The 24,557-nt window shown below is 40.5% G+C and overlaps 1 protein-coding gene across 14 annotated transcripts in view; it reads right to left on the reverse strand.

Annotated features, from left to right (window-relative positions):
• The window catches only part of NRXN3 (neurexin 3), a 1,414,514-nt gene that overhangs the window by 191,910 nt on the left and 1,198,047 nt on the right, over window positions 1-24,557 (reverse strand). The window lies entirely within an intron of this gene.

Raw genomic sequence — 24,557 nt, forward strand, 5'->3', positions numbered from 1 at the left:
CTTGTAAGTAATTGCTGCGAATCCCTAAGAAAGCCAGTCCCCTGGTACATCTTCCTTGGCACAATGATATGAGCTGATAGTCCCAGCTCCAATTTAGTCCCTTGATCCTCCACTACAGACTAATCAGTTTCCACAAAGATGTGTGATCAGTTCTAAGTGGGCTTCAAAGGAGAAACTCCCTCTCTTAGAACTAGATAGTCTGGTCTGAGATAGTCTGGTCTGAGGATGCACAGCAGGTCTCCTATGGAAGACAGACCAGTAAACAGCCAGCACCCTTCAAGACCTATTCTGTAGTTGTAAGGAAGCCTTTAGCAATTCTCCAAAGTGCTTTACTATTTACCTGTTTTTCAAGTGACAGACTGAGCTAACATCATGGCTTCAAGGTGAATGGACCTATGTGAATAATAAATATCAACCAAGAATTCTTGGTTTAATAAGTAAGCCATTTTCAGCCCTAGTTGGTGTGGCTCAGTGGACCGAGTGCCAGCCTGCAAACTAAAGGGTTGCCGGTTTGATTCACGGTGTAGGGTACATGCCTGAGTTGCAGGCCAGGTCCCCAGCAAGGGGCGTGCAAAATGCAACCACACATTGATGTTTCTCTCTCTTTCTCTCTCTCTTCCCCTCTCTAAAAATGAATAGATAAAAACTTAAAAAAAAAAAATAAGCAAGCTATGTTCAGTTACTTCCATGGATGCATCCCCAGGCTAACCTCTCTACAATTTTCTAGCTTAAAAAAAAATATGTAGTATACACATTTCAGAATTGAAATGCTCAGTTCTTGAGATGATCAGAGAATCCGATGTAGATTACAGCATCTTCGATGGCGCATTTGCAGACTGGGTATGCAAAAGTTGTAGGAGGCCGACCGGCCAGAAGCAGGAATCAGCCAACTGTGAGCCAACTCTGGCTGGTGCTGGCTTATGTAAATAAAGTTTTATTGGGACACAGCTGTGCTCAGTCATTTACATATTGTCTTTGGCTGCTTTTGCATTATAAAAGCAAAGTTTAGAAGTTGCAACAGAAATCATGGGGCCTGCAAACCTAAAATATTTACTCTCTGGCCTATCAGAGAAAAATTTTGCTGACCCCTGTTATGGAACCTTGCATAATTTAAGGTTAGCCATGTTTCTTTTTTTTTTTTCTTTCAGTTTTTTACCAAGAGTTCAATGTTTAAGCATCCAGAATAACTCAAATAAGAGTGGGAAGGTCAAATGGGAAGGGAGTCTATACTTGCTCATTCAACTATTACCTGGTAAGGAGAGCACACTTCTAATAAGCTAAGACAAAATGTAGGAAAATTCACCCAATTTAGGCCTGAACTAATCTATCTCAGACTCCATTAAGGGTGGTTTAGATACTAAAATCAATTCAACATAACACTGTTTGAAGGTGAGCAGCTGCGGATTCAGAGAAATAAATTAGAGGCTTCTGGCAAAAGATGATGGTAGCTAGGAATAGTCTGGTAATGGAGGAGATGGAGCGAAGTTGTAAAGTTATTAAAATTATAATGATATGACATTTCTTTCTGAAAATTTGTTTAGTTCTGTGGAGTGAATCATGTACACGTTAAAGGCTTGGGACTCTAAAAGCCAGCACATATCACTCTGATGCCAGGGCTGCAGTTTATTACATTAGATGGAATGAGAGAAGAGAATAGCACTGCAACCCAATGAATATCTCAGTCTCCAGGGCCCCCATGCATCTGCAAGATGGGTGAGTCCCTTGAGTGATAAATGGTGATTAACTGAGCTCTCTTGGTTTACCTGCAAGGAGATGCTACTGTGTCATCATCTTAGGATGAACACACTGAAATAGGGGCTCATTTTTCTGTTCCTAGTTATCGTAAACCTAATGGCCAGCAGACTCCAATATATCAGCACTGGCTGTCTGCATGCAGCGACGCTGGTGTGTGTGTGTCCTGGAGATAGTGTTGCAGCTCGGCATTTTATCCAGGTGATAGTTTATGGTCCTCCTTTTTGTCTACTATCGCCACTATAACATTCTCTCTTGGGTTGTATCGTTTCTAATTCAAAAGGTTGATTCTGACCTACCCCCAAACACCACAGAAAAAGCAACAGAGGGGGAGAAATGTTAAATTTAAACCACTGCAGTACATCAGGAGAAGGCAGGTCTGCGGATCACCAGGCTGGCATCACAGCCACTGTAGGAAAGAGTAATCTGACCACCTGAGCGGAGTATGGAAAGAAGAATGCTTTCCGTGGGCCCCAAGTGAGTTTAGTAAAAGTAACCCAAAAGGAAGACTTGAAAACATTTCGCAGGCAGCTGACTCATGCCTTTGGAAAGGTACCCAACATGTCTCCACTGAGAATTATTTAAAAGACGCATGTCTTTTGATAGGATAATTAGAGAACACATCTCCTTATTTTACTTGAATGTAGTGTATGTGCCAAAATGTAAAGTAAGTTCAGCCAAGTGGGGGAAGTAACCCTGAGAAACTAGGAAGTCATCATTCCTCTAGTATATGTGAGCCATCTAGGAGCCAGCAACAGCTTTAGATACACGGATTATCCTTGGAGTTTATCATAAATCCATACACAATATGAAGAAGTGTTCACATTATGGCATTTAAAGGGCACACACATTTTTTTTCTCTCTCTTTTTTTGGGTGCAATACAATGTAATTGATATAAAGCTGTTAAAGACTTTATACAAACTAAGGAATACAATGTTAGAGAGTTGTATGTGTGTGTGAGCCTGTATGTGTGCAAATGAGACCTTAAAACTTAAAATACCCAAAAGCTAGTTTCTACGACCCTCTCCTTTCTTTTTTAAGTAAATGATGATGGCTTAGGAAATGTAGGCCTTTCTGTTTCTGTCAAAAGGTATTTGTAGTCAAGTTCTAACCCAGCCCTTGGACGGTACCTGAATAGTCAATAGAAACCCTGAGACTTCACTTCCACAGAAGAAGTGTGAATCAATCACAGACCTGACTCCAAACAAGCTATAGATTCCAGAGTGAATGAAGCATCAGGATGATCCAGAGTCATCATAAGCTCCAAGGAATGCAACTGATTGGCAATTAGGGCATCACTGACCCAGGACTGATTCAAAGATAGGGCAGATCTCCCAGGCCCTTTCCTATGTCATGAAGATACTTCCTTTTGCTAGAGTCCAGGTTTTCTAGCCAACGTGCATATGTGTACAGAACTAAATACAACTCTACATGTATGTCCTCCCAGACCCATCTTGGATTTACTAGGTCTATACTCCATTTACCCCACAAGCTCTCCAGTATCTATTTAACAATGAAATCAATTGTTTGGGTTTATTGATTTCAATTTTTAAATGGAATGATTCTCTTCCTCAATCAGAGCATGAGCGTTGTGAAAGCAGAAAATGCATTTTTATTTTCTATCTTTCCTCATCGAGGTGGTTCAATAAATGCTCAGCTGAGTTCTTGACATACTGGCATTTCTCAGCAAGCCACACTTTAGAGCAGAGTGCAACATCTCCATCCATGGTTCATTTCCTCCTTTTCAATTTTTGCCTTGATTTTACTTTGGTAGAGTGTTTTTGAAAATGTGGATGATGACCATATCTCAGGGGATCATGTCCATTATTTATTTCACGTGGTCTACTCAACAGTCTTCAGTATACACACCAAGCCTACATGGCCTGAGAAGAACTTTTTCTGTAGACCTGGAAGTAAGAGGTTCAGAGTTCCATTACCAAGGCCCACAATCCACCCTGCTTCTTTATTTGGTCAAGATTCAAACTGAAGTTCGGAGCTGAACACTACTCCATCCTATTACCAGTTCCTTGAACCATTTTATTCCAGTTAAACACCAGTTTAACCCTTGAAGCACCCAAGATGCCAGACTTTCAGGAAAATTTATTTTCATTTTCCCACCTTCTTCTGTACTCCTCAGTGCAGTGATTACTTAGTCAGTGTTAAGGTTCAAGCTCCGGCCTTTGAGAGGTCATCTCCTCTTCAATGTCTTTTTGGCCCACCACTGAGTAGCGTGTACTACAACCACCATCCATTTTCAATTTGTGTGTATCTTTACACACAGTTATATTCTTAAAACAATTATTTCTCCAAATTAGCATTGTGTAAGTCAACGTCAAGTCATAGAAGTTTGGCAGTCAAGTGTCTACTAATCATACCTTCTGTATAAGGCACTCTATTGGGCCCATCAGAGGCTAGAAAAATATATTCAGAATTGTTCAGCCCTCAAGGGTGGTACTGTGCAAAGGGCAAAAGCACTGAACATGGCTGCAACAAGTCACGAATACGCTGGGCATAGTTTCCTTGTGCGTAAGACAAGGATGGCATCACTGAGCCTGTTGGGTGAGGGTGAAGATAAACCAAGAACTATTTGTGAGAGCGATTTTAAAAATATGAGGCACTGAAAAAATCACTATAAAATAAATGGAAATAAAGGACAAATAGACATGAGCACACTATTCTCTATGTAACGATAAGGAATATTCCCATTTAATATTTCCAAAGAGATATCCAGTAAGTTCTTGAGAAATTGTCCAAACAACTGGAGGCAGAGGACTTCTTATGTGACTTTCAGGACAGAATATGCCTTATGTGGGAAGGTCAGGCTCATGGTGAAAAAAAAAAAATACAGTTAGATAAGACTTATTTAGGTAGATGCAGATGCAGAAACAAGAAAGAATGGAAGTTTAGATAGTTGAAAGATAATGAAATTCAGTCTGTAAAAGGGCAAAAGAGGATATACTTGGCATAATTTTTGTTTTTGTTTTTTTTTTTTAGACTATTAATCAGTTGGCCTGCTTTCTAAATATCCCTAATTTTGCCTTGGCTGGTGTGGCTCAATTGATGGAGTGCTGGCCTGCGAACCAAAAGGGTCATAGGTTCAATTCCTAGGCTGGGACACATGCCTAGGTTGCAGGCCAGGTCCCCAGCAGTGGGCACACGAGAGGCAACCACACATTGATGCTACTCTCCCTTTCTCCCTCCCTTCCCCTCGCTAAAAATAAATAAATAAAATCTTCAAAGCATCCCTAATTTTGCCAAGGCAAAAACCTTTGAATGTTAAGGTAGACTTCCATGGCTCACCGTATACGAATAAAAAGAAAGCATTTTCAAGGTTCATAAACATGCTATATCTTAGAGAATATTTTCTCTCTTGCCCAGAGGACCCTGCCCAAATCTCATGGCAAATGTTTTCTTGCTGATGGCACAATTACATTTATGGGATTTAGAAAACTAGAGACTCAAAATAAATAGAAATAAAATCCTTTATTTCCCATGTGGGCCCTGCTGCTAACTCCCTTGCTTTCTGCTATAGGCATCTCTTTTCTAGCAGAAGAACTTTAGTTGTTTAGAAGGGCAACGATTTGTTCTGCACTTACACCTGATCCTGGCTCAGAGGTTCAGAGATTCAGGGTAGACATCATCTGAACAGTGCGAGAGCACTCATATTTCAGCAGTGAATAGTTATTTTACTGTTCCTATTTAGTCCTGTAAGGAAACACTTAAATGCAAGAAAAAGAAGTACTAATAGGGATACAGGCAATAGAGATTAGATGAATACAGCTAAACCTATCTACCACGCCTCACCTGAAAGATTACAGAAAAACAATGTCCCAGACTTTCAAACATAGAAGTACAGGATGGGATAAAAATAGTTTACAGTTGTGACTATATGAAACACAGAATTTATTCTTGTATTATTATTTATTTGTTATTGTATTATTTTTGCATGCTAACAACTGTAAACCTTCTTTTGCCCCACCCTGTACTTCTTGCCACTCTGCTTTGTACTGACTTCAAGAGACTTTCTGCAGGCAAATAACTGAAGGCAAACACCTTAGTAACCTAGTTTCATTCATTTCTGATTAAAGCTGGATTCATTTCTGATTAAATAGCCAAAGGATGAGCTAGGCCACTTCCGCTCACCAGACACCCAGGCCTACCCAAGGAATACACAGAAGTAAGTGCTCAGGGCATCTAAGACCCACGTGTTTATGGCACACAAGTCTCATTTCTATCTCTGGTGAAGAGCAGAGTGACGACTTGGAATGGCACAGCACACAAATGTACTGAGTCTGGGGGGGGGGGGGGCGCACTTTTTGGAAGGGCAATGAAACCTGTTTGGGGTTTGGCTTCTGCCTATCGCTTATTATCTCCAGTAGTACTTCTCAGCTGCATTGTCTCATGCAGAGATTACAAATTCAGAAACTACAGGCAAATTCAGAATAGATCAGGCCCTCAGATGTATATTCTATTTTTTAAAGGGGGAAATTCATGGTATTTTTTTTCATGTGGATTAGTTTCCAACATTTAAAAATCAGAAGGGCTCTCAAGAATAGTTAGATTATTAAGTTCTTCTGAAAATGGTAAGTCTTATCAACCCTGGGATGCGTTGAAAAGGCAAAGATTAGAGCTGATTGGGGAGAAAGGCAAAGTTGTCCAATTCACCAGTCTCCACCACTCCTACTTGTCTATCCAGGGTAAAGGCTCAGTGTTGGTTGCCAGTTACCAAGTTTTCCTTGCTGGTTTTGTTTGTTTGTTTGTTTGTTTGTTTTAATAGTAGGCTAAAGAGGAAATGGAAATACTTTTATAACCCTGTAACTAGCCACTTTTCTAAGCCTCAATAAAAGATACATCAAGAGGCCCATGGTATTCAAAGAAATATAAGGTAAAAAAAACAATTTTTCTTAGACCCTATTCTGTTTTAAACACTTACTATCATCCTGCCTCATGCAGACTTTTCTGCTTTTTAATTGCCTGATGTTAATAATCACAGGCTTTTGAGTAAGACAGATCTGTCTTTGGATCTTAACGCCATCACTTACTACGTGTTTTTGACCAAATTATTTAAACTTTCTAAACCTCGATTGTATTATCTTGAAAGTTGGGATGATAGGACCTGCCACAAAAAGCTTGTTATGAGGATAAAAGTAACTAGACCGGCACCTAGTTAGCACACAATAGAAGATGCTCAAGGTATTTCAGGTCCCTTCCCTTTTGCAGCGTTAGATTACACACGCACATCAAAAGTGCTGGCCAAATTGAAACCACCTCACTGCCGCTTCAGAGAGGTGGCTCAGCTCAAGGTTTTAATGTACTTTCCATGGACTGAAGCTCAACAACAAAATCGATCACTGTTAGGCAGCCTCCTGTGAAGGTCCGAAGGTCTGATCTAAATAAAACTGACTTCCTCTGAACTTTGAAGTGTGGTAGCTACCTTTACCTTGACTTAGAAACACACCAATAGGAATCGTACATTTAGCCAATAAACAATAAGACTAATAAATGCCAGCAAACATAATAAAATGCATTATTGAAAGTTGCATAAGGGCAGACCATCAGTACAGAAAGGTACATATAAATTTTATGCAAATACACTTCTAGTTCTGCGAGTCCATATATCTGTATGGCTATAACCATGAAGAAAAATTTAATGTAGGCCACTGCTCTAGAACTACCATTTAATTTTGAGCAGACCATGATATTGAAAAAATTATTTTAGTTATATAACACACTTGCCAAATAAATCAAAAATGTTCATTGCAATATAACAGCTAGAAAAACAGAATCGCTATTCTACTGTAATGCTGAGGTTTAAGTGGGCAATAAATCATAGCCCTCTCCATTGTGAATTCCAAGCCAATTGAGAAATAGACAAAGGCTAAAGGACCAGAGAACTTGATTGCTTGTGGAGCTGAACTGGGGAATGGGCCTGGGACGGGACGTGGACCTGGCCACCCATCAGACTTCCTACTTGTATTTCTAGTCCTGTTCTCTTTTCTCATTGCCTCCTGCAAAGATTAAACTAGCTTTCGTATTCCCCACACAAGGAAAAGAGTCCTCTGATTAGGGTGAAGAGAGGGAAGAGGTCTCACAGACATGTGAGACCTTTCATCCAATCTCACCAACTAGTTAAAGGATGGCAGGGAAAGCAGAAGGTGTGTCATCCCAGTATTTTCTTTCCAGGAAGAGCAGCTACTTCATAGCATAAAATAGATGGGGAACCGTCCCTTTTGTAACATACCAGAAACCCAAACAAACCCCCTCCAGATGACCTTACCAATTCAGACAGACACTTAAGAGGAGCTAGAGAGCCAATCCTCAGGCCTCTAAAGAGGACTTGTTATTTGGAGTTTGGTATACGTTTGGGAATTTCAAAATGTTCACTTTATGGTCACACTGAGGCTGCCTCTCATTCACCAGTTAACAACTACCACTGTTTCTGCTGACTGCTAAAATCTTAGCAATATGCAGCTGTTGGATCCAGATGTCTTAGAGTTTTGGACACTGGAGTGCCAGAAAAAGTACCAGAGAGAAGAATGTTAAACATCATTTACAAGCCAAGAAATTACAATCCTAATTGGGAAGATGTTCAGCATGCCCGTGAAACTTTCTTTACATCATGAACTTCTGCCTCCTTCTTCAGGGACCCAGAGATCTGCTTTGCTGTCATTTACATCAGGGTACCAGCCTGGATTCTCTAGCACAGCCCGGCGATGTATGCTGTCAGCCCCAAATTCCAGGGGATGCATTTAATCACCAGATTTACTGCGATGGCCTAGGCAATGATACCCACCGCCTCTAATGAAACGAACGTATACATATCATTTTGGAGATGCCACTTGTTCAGGCAGAGTTCCTGTCAGTTGTCTCTGGCCAAGCGATATAACCTGCAATTTAGTTAACAAACTGGGACATCGCAGAAATCAGTGCTTTTAACAGGCTCCCTCAATTCACTTGGGGTTTTCTGCTTGTCTTATATATTGCAAATCTCCAGCAAAGTGGCACTCCTGGGAGGTAGTCCCAGTGGAATTGAAAAGACAAAAAAAAAAAAAAAAAAAAAAAAAAAAAAGGTGGAATCTGCCCTAGAGGTTGAAAACCCAGGAAAACCATTTCTTGGTGCCAGTAACTTTATTGTTGCCAGCTGGGCAAATGTCAAGCTTTTCAGTCTGGTATCTCAGATCTTCTATTATCAGGAACAACACTTTGCTGACAGTATTCTTACCGAACTTTCTGTACTCCTGCCCCATCCAAAATCATTGACTAGTCTAGCCATTCATTCCGCAAGTATGTACTGAGCACCTACTGTGTACAAGATACTGTGTTAGGCATTGATTCTGAAATGAATAGAACCGTTTACCTTTCAAATACTCCTTGCGCTGATGCTCAGTCCCAAGGGTGGGGTGGATGATGAGAAGTATCAAGAAGAATGGAAACTGGAATGAATTTTAAGGGCTTGCTATGAGGGAGAAGAGAACATAGGGAACCTGCCTCAGGCTTCTAGGGAACCACCTGACAGGATGATCTGGGAATTTTCTCAACTCCAACAGATCTTTTGTGATCTACTTAGGGACAACAAGGAATGTGGAAAGAGAGTGGCTTTAAGGTAGAGTGATATGAGCAGGCTTTATAATGGAAGGGTTTAAACTTCATGCCCAACATGGACAGAATGTGGGTAGTTCAGTTTGAATGCTATCATGTCAGCAGGTGCAAGATCACTGAATTTGGGTTTGGAGTCCAGGCTGAGCTTAACCCTGGGCTGTTCCATAGGAATCAAGTAACATATGAGTATTGGTATTCTCTGAGTATTAGCTTCCTTATCTTTAAAATGGCAATAAAAGTGCTTAGCCTGTACACTACAGAGAGTAGTTATAAGAACCAACTGAGATAATATATATAAAAGAGCCTGGTAAATTATCATGCACAATACACATATCAGAAGATCATTAGGTGCTCTACATTAATTGTTGATTTGATTTTAAATGCACGTGGCTCTTTCTTCCTCTAGCTTTTACTGTGATAATTTTTAAAAGGCGATTTTCACCCTCTTTAAAACCTTCAATAGAAGCAGGAAATGCTTCACTTCACACTTATCTATTTCTTTTATCAAAGAAAATCAAAGTGCTCCTTAGAAATCGTCTCATTAATCTCTTGGAGGGAGGTAAGGAAGGGGACACATATTTTTCACAGTTGTATACGAATTTCAGACTTACGAATAGAAAAGCCAAAGACAAACTTCTCTAAGTCACATGGTGAGTAAAAAACAGAACCAAAAAAAGACTCCAGCATCTTTTTATCCAATTCTCTGCTCTCCCCATCACATGCATCCAATAGCCTTGTTTTCCCAGGAGACTTCCACACCCAGCTCTCAAGTAAGTAATACTGTATTTATATGTTTTAGCTTCTGTTTCTTTATCTAGATAACAGTGCAAAATCTGCCAACCAGGATCTTTAGGAAGATATAAAGCAATAACATACATGTAATATTTATGAAAGAAACCTAGTGCAATATCTGTTACAGACAAGATAAAAATAAAGGCTATTTTCTTTTGTTTTATAGAGTGGAAATTTGGTTTATATCAATCTCAAGAGTGGCTGTCCCAAAATATAGAGAACTGAGTGTGGTTTTGAAAACACTTAGATTGATCATTATTAATGCATATCAGAACTAATTATTTCATCAACCAATAAGCATTTATTGAGTACATACTACAAAGAGTGGTGCTGGATCCTGGAGATATAAAGATGGATGGGAAACAGTGAATGTTTTCAACAACTTTACAGTTCAGTAGATGAGATAAGACCTATTCATAAAAGCTCTTAAAATATAGAAAATGGTAAAGGCAATAGCATACAAACAAAATTCAATGGGACTTCATTGGAAATTATTATTTAGCTAGGGAGACCAAAGAAGGCTTCATGAAAGAGGTGACTCACAGACTAGGTTGTATGGGACATTGAGGATTTCAATAAATGAAAGGAGTGAAAACAAGACTGATGAAATAGCATTCAAAGCAATGGGACTAGCAGGGTCAAAAACAAAGATTACGAGAAACATGAAGTCTGATTAATGGATGGGTTTGGCCAGAGCATAGTGCATACACTAGAGGGAAATGGGTTTTGCTAGATTAAAAGGTAGGTTGAGGCCATATCATAACATGGCTTTGAATGTTGTATTAAGGACATAAACCCTCTTCAAGTCAGTATTAGGAAGCCATTGAATGAAATGACAAAAAAATATATTTTAGATATATTCGACCATGTTGTGAACAGACGGGGAAGAGGTAGAGGAGGGGAAATATAATGGCTAAAATAGGGATGAGTTAACAGATGGCACGGAATCCCAGAAGAGCCAAAGAGCAGGAGGCCAAGGACACAGGTAGAATCAACTGTGAAAAGAGTACAAGCCAATTTTTCCTAAAACAGAAAAGAAGGAGGAACAGTAGCAGCTACACTGTAATGAAGTGAGATCATCCTAATAAAATAGATGTAAAATAAAAAAATCTATACAATCATTTGTTAGAGACATTGTAGAGGGGATTTTTAAATTGACTTGGGACTAAACTGGGATCTTCGCAGCCCCTTATTAAAACTATGGCAGGAGATGTAGCAATATGGTCCTCATTCTCAAAATGGAGAAAGGTATGCCTTCATGAAACTAACAGACCAGTCAACTTACTTAGAAGAGGAATCATAAAATAGCAGGCAATATTGACTCACAAAAGGATTTTTTTCAGCTGACAAAGATGAATAGGTGAAGGATGGATAATTCTGTTCATAAAAAAGACTTAGGATATAAATATTTACTATCTGCTGGGCCTTTATGGACATTTGATTTTGTGACCTCTGGGCTTTATCAACTAAGAGAAGATGCAATGAGCTAACGCAGCTTCATTAAGACCAGTCACACCAAACGAATCTCATTTTCTTAAGAATACATTGACCAAATGGGAAGATTAAGAGAATGATGTGGACCAAGTGTAAAAATCACAACAAAGCAGCAAACAAAGTCTTTAGTGATATCTTTGAGGTTACAATGGTAATGGGGATGCTTCCACATTACAAAGATTTAGAGATGGCTCGCTAACGAGATGGCCAGACCTTACAGGACTGACTGCAGGACTAAGTCCTTAACAACTACCTGGCCAATACTTGTATCAGTGACTTGGATGAAGACAGAGAAACCATGGTTACAAGTTCACACCTGCCCTTTATGTCGAAAGTTAGGATGTAAATGCTCAGAGAAATTGAGATAACAGAGAGTGAAATAATAAAGTTAATTAAAATACATATAGATTCGTTCATGTAAAAGAAACAATTGCATAGCTATAAGACTGGGATGATTCAGTCAAAATGGAGTTCAGGAAGAAGAGATGAAGGTATTAGGTGACCAGGAGCTCAATAGGATCTAGAAGTGGGATAGAATCTCTATTTAAAACAAAAACAAAAACAAAACAAAAACAAAAACAAAAAACAACTTTCAGGTAAAATGGATGCATAGACAGAAGAGTGATGCTATTGGAGACAGTAATGATCTCCCAGTGCCCAGCAGGTGCCAGGCAAAGGGCAGAGCACTCTGTTCTCTAATAAACACTCTGCTTTAATAGAGTCATCAATAGGCTTTAATGACAGTCCATAGAAGCATGACAAGAATGGTGAAATTTGGAGAAACACTTTCACGTCATTTGAGGAATGGTTACAGAAACTAGAAAAGCCAGGACACTGGAGAGAAAAGGGCAGGCTGTCATCACAAACAACTACCTCACGAAGAAAGGAGTGCATATTCACCTCTCTTCCTGAGCTTAGACTTCTGAGGATTGGGAACACTGTATAGGGAGACAAATTCTGAATAAAAATAAGATTGTTCTCCACCATGACAATGTTCCTACAGCAGAACAGGCTGCCTTGCAAAGTCTTGGGAAAACTCAAGCAGCCACTGACAATGCATCTGGCAGGACTGCTGTGGAAAGAATTCCTGCATTCAGAGGGCATTTAAATGGGAAGACTTCTGATATCCATCTAAAAGAGTCAAACTTTGTTATCAAGTACAGTCAAATAAGTAATGAGGTTGGTCATGTTGTAAATTAAATCACTGCTCCATTTCTTCACTCCCTGGAATACTGTGTAACTTCGCAGCGTCTTTCCACTGTGGGGGGAAAACAATACTTTCACACTCCGTGACTATGGCATTTCAACATGACCTGTGTGGCCATTAGAATGGAAGTGGATGTGATGCAAGCAGAGGCTTTTGCCCTTTTGTGCTCTAGAATGTACCAAGAAAAGAGTATGCCCCAGGGAGCCAATGACCCTTCAGCCTGAGCCCCAGAATCAAAGCACGTAGCATAGACCTGAACCTAATTTCAGCTTGGAGCTAATCCTAGCTCACCTGCAGCCCAAAGAAGAACTGCCATGCTGAGCAGGGCTGAGATAAGACAAACTTCCATCAGCCTGTAGTCTGTGGAACATAGGGATAAATACTTAACATTGTAAGCCACTAAATTCTGTTGTGGTTTAGTTATGCGGCATTATCAAGCAAGGACTAATAGGCTCAGCTTCAGAAAACAAAAGGCTCAAAGACTTCTTCTCATTGGTACTGACTTTGAAGTTGTCAAGATCCAAATGCAAGAAAATGGCCATACAGCTTTTTTCTTTTTTTAACTCCATGTATATTAAAGAAGAAAGGGCCAAGTTATATTCCTCCTTTGCATGTAATTTAAACCTTTGAACTTGCAAAATTTTGGTATTATAATCCATTCTTAAAAGCCCCGAATCATTTAGAGGAAAAGTTACCTGTTTTTTCAGCTTCCCTTAGTCACTGGTAGAACACCTTCCCACCCCTTAAAGTCAATGAGAGAGTCTTCTGGATCTGTCATGAGCTTACAAGACATCTTTCTATTAGAGACCATCAGTATATTCTGCCGTTGGTGGATCAATGGTCATAATTATTTCTATTTCCTCTATATTATGATAATGTAAATTTTACTCCAAATATATTAAAAATGGATGGAGCATGACAAGTAAAATATAAATCACTGAGAAACTTCCTATGACTGAACTAAAGCCAAGCTTGAGCTTTTAAAGAGTATGTATTTTTTCAGGAAATTCAATATCCCAGCAAGGCCAAAATTTGTTTTGTTTATAGGAATTAAAATATATGGAGATAATTTTGGTACTACATTAAGGACTTTGCAAAGATCCTATTGGTAATCAATATAAAAAGAAAAAGGCCAAATTGTAAAACAAGCAAAAGAAGTAGTAAGTAGTACCAAGATCATGGGCAACACATGGTTTGTTTATTATAGACGTTCAACACATGCTTCTTGGTAATAGTCCAGTTACTGTGGACATTAGGGTGGGAAGACTAATCACTGCAGTTTTGGGAAAAGATATTAACTCCAAATATGGATATGCACGTCCTTTGCTTGAATCCAAAAGAATGCACCAAAATTAGGTATCAGAATTGCTGAAAATAGCCATATACAAGCATCATTATTCACTTAAAACCATATACAAGCAATGCTTTACAATAACCTCCAGAAAGTTCCTATATCATTAAAAGCAAAGAATTCTATCCCGTACCTGCAAAAATAACCAGTCACTTAAAAATCAAAGGGAAAAAAATCAATTTGCTACTTTATAAAATTAATTTGGGCTCTGTGGCTTATGTAAATTTTCCCTCTGTTTTTTCTCATTGCACCTATTGTATAAATTATTGCTATTTGCTTTCTACCCCAAAGAATTACACTGTAGGGACAACAAAATGAATAACCTCAATAATATCCCCATATGGATAACTGTGCCATTTTATTTAAATGCTCGATTGCTGCATTTACTTAAACCATCCTTTTGGAAGTCTCTGAAGCACCTAATTCATTCACCTTCCCTGAGAACAAAAGGGAGGGAGAAGGATTTATTATCTGAAGTGGAAGCCAAAAGGCAGCAGCCTCTATTCAAGGTCATATCCAAAAACACACCTGATTCTCTGTCTACAACTGCTCTTTCCTTAGCTACCGATAACATAAAAAAATTCATGACATCAGCTATTTCAGGTTACTCAAACTGTTCCAAGCAGAAAGCAACTTTGCAATATGATGCAAGGGGTTGGTCTTTAATTTAGTTTTCCTCCTACTGCAGGAATAACTTCATGCTCTGCTCAAGGCTATCATCTCTATCTACATGTTCTTTCCTTGTCTGCATTTCTCCCCTTGTCCCTTCACTGAATTCACCGATCATGACAAAGTTTTACTTACAGTTAAAAACTTAACTCAGATATAGATTTGAACTACTCCATGAAATAACCAGAGCCTTAGCAGCACTCAACCATGACTATTCAAAAAGATTTCTCTTCCAAAAAAGTCATAATCGCTAACCTGTCCAACACCTCTTTAATTTTTTTCTTGATGAAATATCTGTCAGTGTTTAAATGCATTTTTCTTCCTTGTCACCTGTTTGGGTGTGTGCATACATATTTCTGGGTGTGGGTCAGGTCAGGGGGAGAGTATGCAAATGGAGTCTCTGTGTGTGAAGGAGGCCCGTGACAGAGAACCACATTACAGATGGATAAAAGGCCAGGGAAGGGTGAGTTACCGCCTTGTTTGTTCCTCCCCTGGCAATTCAGTTCTGTCCAAGTAACTCTCCATTAAAGCACCAAGCAGAGACATTTCACATTTCCTCCTTAAGATCGTTCTGACAGCTCACCAGCTGTTCCACGCTATTTTTGCCATGGCGGCAGGGGCAAGCCAGAGCCTCCCCCGCTCCCCTGCCAACAGCAGTGCTGCCTGCTGTTTGGTGCCCAGTCTTTCCCAACCCAAGCGCTACCATGCTGTCCACTTCCCACTGGCCATGCATCAGAGCCAGCAATGTGCGGTCCCTGGAGGAAACCTGGAGGGTGGTGGTGACTGATGCGACTGTACGGAAAACATAGGTAGCTGAACAAGTCTGTTTCTATTCCAAGATTAGAATTATTGAAAATGCGTACATATCTATAGATTGCAATATCTATATTTTTAAGCATTTTGAATACTTGAAAAGAGCACCACAAAGTAGAAAGGATGTGGGTATTGCATTGGACAGACTTAGAGTTTGAATTCTTATTCTTCTCTTTCCTAGCCAGATGCTTCTCTGAGTGCCAGTTTCCCCATCTGTAAAATGGGGTTTTCCCCCCTCTGAAGAAATCAAGAGACTTGAATGAGACCACAAAACAAGTAGGAGAAAACAAACAGAACTAGAATCTGAGTTTCACAAATCCTAGTTCAGTGTTCCCCCTATTGAAAGACTGTCTCATCGAGGTAAACAAAATGGAGGAAGAAGTAGCATGGGGCGTGATTTACACATAAGCCTAACAAGGATAGTAATGTTTTTCAGATGAAAGGGAGGAGCGACAGATACTTGTCCAGAGGCAAATGCGCTCAAAACATGAACGATACCTGACACATATAAAAACGGAAAACAGGTGCAGAAACATGAGCATGTATAATAGAGAAGTGTATTTTATCCCCCATCGGTCCCTTAGAGCATCATAATTACAATAAAATAACCTTCATCAGTTGGCTCCTGGGTCAGGGGTTCCAAACAGACACAGGAGAGTGGGTCAATCTCAATCTTGCTCCCTTCATCTCCCATGCGTTTGCGGCCAGCCCCAGAACCCTTTTCCCTGCAAAACCCAGGACTTCAGCGATGACTGGCAGTGTCTCCAGGAAGACTCCCTTTCTGCTGTGCTGCTGGGTGACTGCGTACTCAGCCTGTGCCCACCCTTGCTGTCCTTCCTCCATTGTAGCTCCCACCACTGTGAGGTTTAGGGCAAAGCAGCGCATCTTTGCAAGGCAGTGGGGCTCCCAGACCTGACTGTGGTTTGGTCAGGACACCGTGATTATGAAGCAAAGGATAATGATCATTGTATCGACTCTTTCTTAACACTTTATCTCTGTGAGGCAACGTTCTACGTGCTTTCGATGCATATGTGTTTGACCCTCATATCAACTCTGTAAGGTAGACACTAGTCATTATTATTGTCATTTCACAGATGGCGAAACCTGCCGCAAATCCCACAGCTTGTAAGTGGAGGAAACGGAATCCCCACCCGGCCTGCCTGGCTGCACTTTAATGCCTGCGCTGTCATGACTTGCATAGCATCCACGGCGCGTATTAAGTCAAGGAAACTCAAAGCTTTATCATTTAAAGGGGCGTCATATGCTACACAGTCTTGTGAATATGTGCTGTGTCCTGGTTACCCACCTGGTAATAAGCAGTGTAGTTGAGTCACTTATCCTTTTTAGCAGTGAGATGAATCGGACAGACCCGAGGTCCTCAAATGCCTTTGCTAAATTGGCCATCTATGCCCCAGCGGAGGAGTCTAGGCCCCTGGGGTGTTGCTATGCCTGCTCCGGCGGTGCCTCCTGTCCCCATCTGTCTGCACTGATGGCCACAGGCCACTGGATACTATGCTCCCAGGCATTTTATACTCTGTATCCTCTGAAGAGCACTGACGTTTCCCTTAGGGAATACTCACTTTAATTTCTAGATCAAGTGCCACTTCTGTGATGCTTCTGCTCTCTGGATATAAAATCTAAAGATAATCTTAGAGGAGGCACCTAGGTCTCTGCCTTTCTGCCCTGGGTTAGGTGCCTGCAAGACCAAGGACTTAGGCTTCACTCTGCATGACCCGGAAATTATCCCAGCTGATGGTGAATGGACAGTGACAGCAGAGTGTAACAGAGAATGCAAGGACCACCTGTCAGAGAACAGAAATCCTCGGACTTCCCTCACACCTCAGCTTATTAGCAACGATACATTCCAAATTCTGAAGAAGTACACTTACAATTTGTGTTATGGGCTGAATTAGGTTCCCTCAAAAGATACAATGAAATCCTTATTCCCAGCACCTGTGAATACCACCTTATTTGGAAACAGTATCTGCAGATACAATCAAATCAAGATGAGGTCATTAGGGTATTCTCTGAGCCAGTATGACCGGTGTCCCTAACAGAGGGAGATGCCATGTGACGAGACAGACACACAGGTAGAGCGCCACGTGATGAAAGAGGCAGTGACTAGAGTGATGCCGCTGCAAGTGAAGGACCCCAAAAGTAAGGAAGAAGAGAGAGGAAGGAGCTTGGCACTGTCTTGATTTTGGACTTCTAGCCTCTAGTCTTAAGAGATAACAGATTTATGCTGTCTTAATCCATCCAGTTTGTGATACTTTGCTGTGGCATCCCAGGGAAACTAATACACTTGGTGAACCCCATCCCCAATGTTGGTTCCTGGATGGTTATTCACTCTTAAGACAATTTCTCTTGCTTTCCATGTCCGGGGATTCTGGGAAGAGTTGAACCTTGATGTTCGCACCATGAAAGCTTGATCAAGAAACACAAAGCAGTCTTCATACTCAGCAAGTACTTTTTCTTGTTTCTTTTATTTTTTTAACTCCTGTTAGCATCTTCTCTTGTTTAATATAAAGCCAGTGCTCTTGAAGTTGGTTGGTTCTGCAATACGCAGAAATAGTAAAGGAAATAGGAAAGCACTGCCATTGGAGACGAGGAGGGAACTGGAGGGCATCCAGCTCACTGTTAGAATGACCGTGGCATGTTCCCTTAGTTGCTTGGAGCTTCCATTCCTTTATTTGTAAAAGGGGCACAATCAAATTACACAACAGTTTTATGTGCTATAAACTTCATGCTTTGCAGAAACTGGTCTACTTTCCCTATAGACATAAATATTTCCCCCAAAGCAAACAAACAGGAATTGTCTCAATCAAAAAACAAAAAGGAATTGCCTTAATCAAAAGAGGTAACAAATTTTAAGGGTGACATTTTCACTTGGATCCAACCCTCATTGCCCATATGAGTCTTTTTCCTTATGTAACCTGTCAGATGCACGACTGGAGAGGTTGTAAGTACAAATCAATTCATTCATTCATAGTCTTGCTCTCTCTCTCATTCCCTGGACTAACACCTGTCTTCCCCTAAAAATTAGCTGCAGTCACAGCCAACGTGAGATAGATAAGAGGATGCAGTATGCAAAACTGAGCTCACCAGTGGGGTGGCAAGAGCTGACCACTCTGTTTTTTCTTTATTCTCTAGATTAAAGTAGAGCATATTGTACCTTGTATCTTCCCCCAATCATTGATATTTCTGTAATAAGACTGTGTGTGTGTGTGTGTGTGTGTGTGTGAGAGAGAGAGAGAGAGAGAGAGAGAGAGAGAGAGAGAGAAGGGCATTTGCCCCAATTAGAATAATGTTCTTTGGTTAGGGTTACAGGTACAAGGGCAGCCTAAAATCCTTTGTTTAATTTGGTTTGGTTTTGTGTGTGTATGTGTGGCATATTTCTGAGCATGTAAGAAGTGACATTGGATAGAGTACAAGGTGCTGAGATGCACAGATAGAAGAGGTTCCTGGAGAACATCACATCCTGAGGAGGACTAATTTGGCCCTGGTGACCTCCTAGAGCTGGGTAGTCAAAATGCAACCAGTAGGGGTTGAAGACACGGCCAGTTTGTTTCCCCAAGGCAGGGAGAAAACTTTGGGCTCGATCTTCTCAGAGAGATACCAAGAGCCTCAGTTGGCAGAAAACAAAACAATGCTGTTGCCATCCATCTTTTGGTGATACTGGTTTTTCTTATCTCAAAAGACAGTCTCATTATCTGACTCATTATAAATATTCCTCATGGCTTTCCCAACAAATGTTGTCAAATGCTTGAGTTAAAAAAAAAGAAAAGAAAAAACCAATATCAGGGATAGGGTATTTCCCATACTTCCTAAAGTATCAGCTACTTTGATAAATATTTATTGAGTGCCTATTTTATGTGATACATTAAGCAGCTAGCTGTTAGGTAGATGTATAAGTGAGGGAGAAACAGCCCTATTTCTCAGGGAGTGAGTATGCCTACAGGAAGTGAGTGGAATTAATCAATAATGCAAATACAAAAATAATTGGAACCAAGAAAGAGTATTGCAAGTGCCATGGGGCCGACCTGATAGTTCAGACGTATCATGAAATAGCTCGTAGAAAAGTATATTTGATAGGAAAAAAGAGAAATGGGTATGATTCAACCCAACTGGGAACATGAAATTATACCAATAAAGCAAAGCATGGTTCAAATCCTGTCCCTACAACCCATCCTTTTCAAGGGGTGGGGGGCTCCCCTGCAAACCACACCTAGGTTTCCAGATTAAGGCACTGATGACATTGGAGGACAAGTCGTGTAAATGTTTAATTAAAAGAGGCTTTCGACTCAGACCTAACTCTGAATCCCAGTCCGCTGAATACTAAAGCAAATCTTTAAGCAAATCTTAACCTTAAGCGAATCTTTTGAATATCCTCTTTTGAAAATACAGTAGATGGGAATACTCTCTATTCCATAGGATCGTTTTATGTACTGAGATAATATGAGTAAAATATCCAGTTTAGTGCTTGGCACATACTAATTACCATTGCACAATGGTAATGCAATGTAGTAATTTTGAAATAAGCCTATAGCTTTGTAAATAAACCAATGTAAGGTTAATACAGGTTTTGCAACTCACTGGCTACATTAAATCTTGAAAAATTGGTCAATTTCTCTAAATTTTGGTTCCATCAGTACTTAGTACTTGTGTGAGGATTAAAGGAGATAATTTATACACAGTCATCCCTTGGTATCTGTGGGACTTTGCAGGGCTGGTTCCAGGACACCCATGTAAAACCAAATCCACAGATGCTCAAGTCCCTTCCATAAAATGGCATAGTATTTGCATGTAGCCTACATACCTCCTCCTGAATACTTTACATCATTTTACCTGATGCAATGTAAATAGTTGTTATGCTCTATTGTATAATAAAGAACAAAAAGTCTATATTGTCCACTACAGACATAACCAGCAAACCACAGTAGGCTTAACTACATTGTGCATGTCAGCAACAGTGGAACTTTTTTTTCAAACATTTTGATCTGTGGTTGGTTGAATCCATGGATGCAAAACCCACGAAGTTGGCAGGCTGATTATAGTATACTTAACATTCTGACTAGAACAGGCCATGGACTTAATACATTTATAATTTTGACTGTAATTTAATAAAGGTCTTAGACAAAGATAGGAAAAGAAGAAATCTAATTTTACTCTTCTTATTATCATGTGGGGTTTTGTAAAACACGGGGGAAACTGTCAGTGACTACTGTGAGTGAACAACCGTGTCCTTCGGGGGCGAGCCTCTGCTTCCCTCCCAGGGTGGCCCTTCTCACTCTGCTCTGGCCACTCTGGCCTCCTCATTTCCATCTTCGGAGCTTTCTGCACCCTCTGTTCTGAATTCCATTCTTCTGGGTCTGTTATCACCGGCTTGTCTCACCTCTCAGATTTCAGGTGAAATGCCTCTCCTTTCCAACCACCAATACAGTAGCCATGCCCTTGTTCTGATCCTTCCCCCTCCAGCACTTATTGCTCTTGGCAATTGCTTCACAATTTACCTATTTGAGAAACATCTGCCTCTTCTCACTAGACTATGCTGTGCATGGAGACAAAGACCTTGTCTTGAGTTGTTCCGTTTAGAACCCTTCCAGAAAGATACGTACTCACTTAATAAAGGACCAATGAGTGGGTGACTTTAGCATGCTAGAGGAGATCTTTTTGGCTAGTACATTATCCAAAGATCTGCGTTCTTTCCTTGGCAGAAGCCCAGCTGGTGTAAAGAACTCTATTCCTGCAGTCTACAGCAGGAAACAGTTTATGCAGTGGTATTGCGCAGAACATGTACCAAAAGAGAGCCACTCTCTTTCAATTCAAGCATCTCCAGGTCTAAATGCATCTACACAAGGACAGATTAAGAAGCCCAATAGCAAGAGATATAACTATTGAGAACTTTGAACATAAGGTTTGGACATTTAGCAATAATTTGCAATCAGAGAGAGAGAGATTCTTTAGCCTCTGGTCTGAATTTCTTATTTATGGAAGAAATACTTTCCTGCAAATTGCCTGAGGCTTAGAAGAGAATCAGTGGATGACACATTAAAAAAAAAAAAAGGAAATAAGGGGCTAGGAATCCCCAAACTGCCAGAACTGTGAGGATTCCCTCAGCCTTACCTGGCTAAGATGCTTACCAGCATCATGATTAGGAGAAATGAGTATCAGCAATACACACAAGGTTACATGTAATGTGGTATGCAAATGTCCACCAAACCTCAATATCACACTCTCAACTGCTTCAGTTCTAAGGAGAAGAAACTCTTTTATTTTTAACTTGAACCAGGTGGACGGAAATGAAAAGAACAGTCAAAACCCTCACGCCCAGTGCGGGCCAAGCCAGTAAGCAGTCTCCCCAGGAGAAACGCTTTGTGAACGAGTCGCCACCCGCTCCGTGTGAGTCATGCATCACCAAACCTTCGGGCCTGCTTTCCAGTGCTGGAACTCTCAAAAGCAAGCAGGCTCAAAGCTGTTCATAGGCTGAGAGGCGAAAAAGTGCAAGAATGTTTTTTCTTCATGGTGCTGCAGTACATGCCCTTCTAATAGCAACTAGCAGCGTTCACTGTGGACCACAATGGCGCAGTTTGTCAAATTATTATTCCAGTGAGTTAAATCATGCCCCCACGGACAGAAAAGTTAATCTTTTCCCAAAGAGCCCCATTTCCACCCAGGAAGCAGCTTATTTGCATTGCAGGAGCTGACTCTGTGTTATTATGTTTCCACAGCAGCTGGGTTCATAGGTTAACCGCATGGTGTGTTAACAACAATTTCTTTTCATCCATTTAAAGTTATTTTCATTTCATTAGCTACCCCCTTGCTCTTTAATTATTCTCTGCTTAGTTTTGTTGCTGCCATCATCAAGTTTCTATCAGGAGAAAGAGTTGCTCCCTTCAAGCCACTGTGTACACACCACACACACGCGTGCGCGCGCACACACACACACCCTTTCTCTAAACCATGCTTTTGACAAAGCTCAGCTGGATCTCATCAGTCTCTTTTTCTTCCTTACTTAGGCTTTTGAATATCACTTTCCTTCAGTCTTTGTCCACTTTGCCACCTTGCTTACCTCCTACCTACAGCTTCCATACAATGGCTGTCTCCCTCCTGGAATCTAAGACTCACAATCCCCATGTAGCTTGCGTTTTTAATTAAATTCTAGTCCCCTACCAGCCTGCCAAGATTCATAGGTGCCCTGAAAGGTTCAGCATTGATTAACTGGAGCTCTGTACACTCTCCAAGCTCTAATGCTAGCAGAGGAAGGGTGGTAAAATTGTGACATATTAGGGTTTCTAACAGTTGTGGGATGATGCTCTTGAGGGAGTGTTTTTTGGAACCAGCAGAAAGTCAGTCAGTTATAAAGGAAGATGAGCATTAAAAGTGACCATAACAACCCTGCACAGTGGTACATTTCTTTTTAAGAAATTCAATTTATTGTTTCTTTTTCATTTCATTGGGAAATTAAACATGACCCCCCTTTCTTCCCCACTTTCACCCTCATTCTTTTTCTTTAAAAAAGAAGAAATCCAAATGATGCTAAAATAAATGAAACCCCTAATATGCTTTTGAGCATTCTTTAAAGTTATCTGAGAACATTTCTCTGAGAGTAACATAATAATTAGCCATCGCCTTTGAATGCTCTGGATTTCTGTAATTACGCATAAATTCCAAAAAAGGCAACTGTCCTGGGACACAAGAGAACAACTTCCCAATGGAAAGAAGATTTAAAAAATAGATAAAACAGTGAATCTATAAAACAGAGGAAATCTTAGTAGATCAAAACGTATCTGATAGGTGAGTTCCTGCAATAACCATTTTTCTTCAGTAACTCTAGTGGTGAGGACCTCACTCTCCATACAGAGATCTTTCAATATCTAAAGAATTCTTGGAAATGCTACAATTGCCACCTATTACAGTTGTTCTGAAGTCTTATAGAGCATGTTTAATGACTTTTTCCTGGAAAGTTTCCCTTCTCCATATTAATAGTCCGGACCTTTGACATAACTCTCGCCTGTGTGCCCGATCACAGGAACCTGCTCTCTGTCTGTTACCTGCTAGTGTTCTCTAAGCGCAAGGCTTGGCTCTGCCACAGTGTTACCGAGGCCCTCAAAGGGCTGCAGAACACACTGCACTCCACCCTTCTAGTACCTGTCCTCACCCGGACAAGTGAGGCCTGGCCCTGGGTTAAGGCCCTGGGTTAAGTCCACACCCGTCCTCTTCAAACTCCTGCGAAACTCAAATCAGAAGAATCTTCAAATGGGTTGAAAACAGACATCACCTAGAGAAAATAGATATTTCAAAGACTCACAGAATTGATATATTAGAAGGAAAGTGATACTTCTAAAAACATCATAGGGACTGTCCGAGGAAAAACATGGCTTTTAGCTTGCACCTAACAAGAATCCTCAGAATCAGACTTAGGGGAGCAAAAATCTCTCTACCTTATAAATGGGGTGCAGAGAATGACAGATACTCAGTCTACAATTTTTTGATTGATTATATAATCAATTCTCCACAAACATCAGCCCTTTTACTACTTTTTAAAACCTCTAAATTATCTTCTTGCAGGAAAAAGCACACTTTCCTCTGTCAAGCATTTGCCTATGAACTTCCCATTATTCTGAATTCCAAACAAATCTCAGTGCTTCCTTTCTTCTCCATTAACAGACCTATTAAAGCCCTGGCTAGTGTGGCTCAGTGGGTTCAGTGCTGGTCTGCAAACCAAAGGGTCACCAGTTCAATTTCCAATCAGGGCACTTGACTGGGTTGTGGGCTGGGTCCCCATTAGGGGGCATGGGCATGCGAGAGGAAACCACACATTGATGTTTCTCTCCCTTTCTTTCTCCCTGCCTTCTCCCTCTCTAACAATAAATAAATAA

The sequence above is a fragment of the Pteronotus mesoamericanus genome, unplaced genomic scaffold, assembly GCF_021234165.1.
Source record: "Pteronotus mesoamericanus isolate MK-2021 breed Mesoamerican mustached bat unplaced genomic scaffold, CSHL_Meso_final contig_182, whole genome shotgun sequence".
NCBI lineage: Eukaryota > Metazoa > Chordata > Mammalia > Chiroptera > Mormoopidae > Pteronotus > Pteronotus mesoamericanus.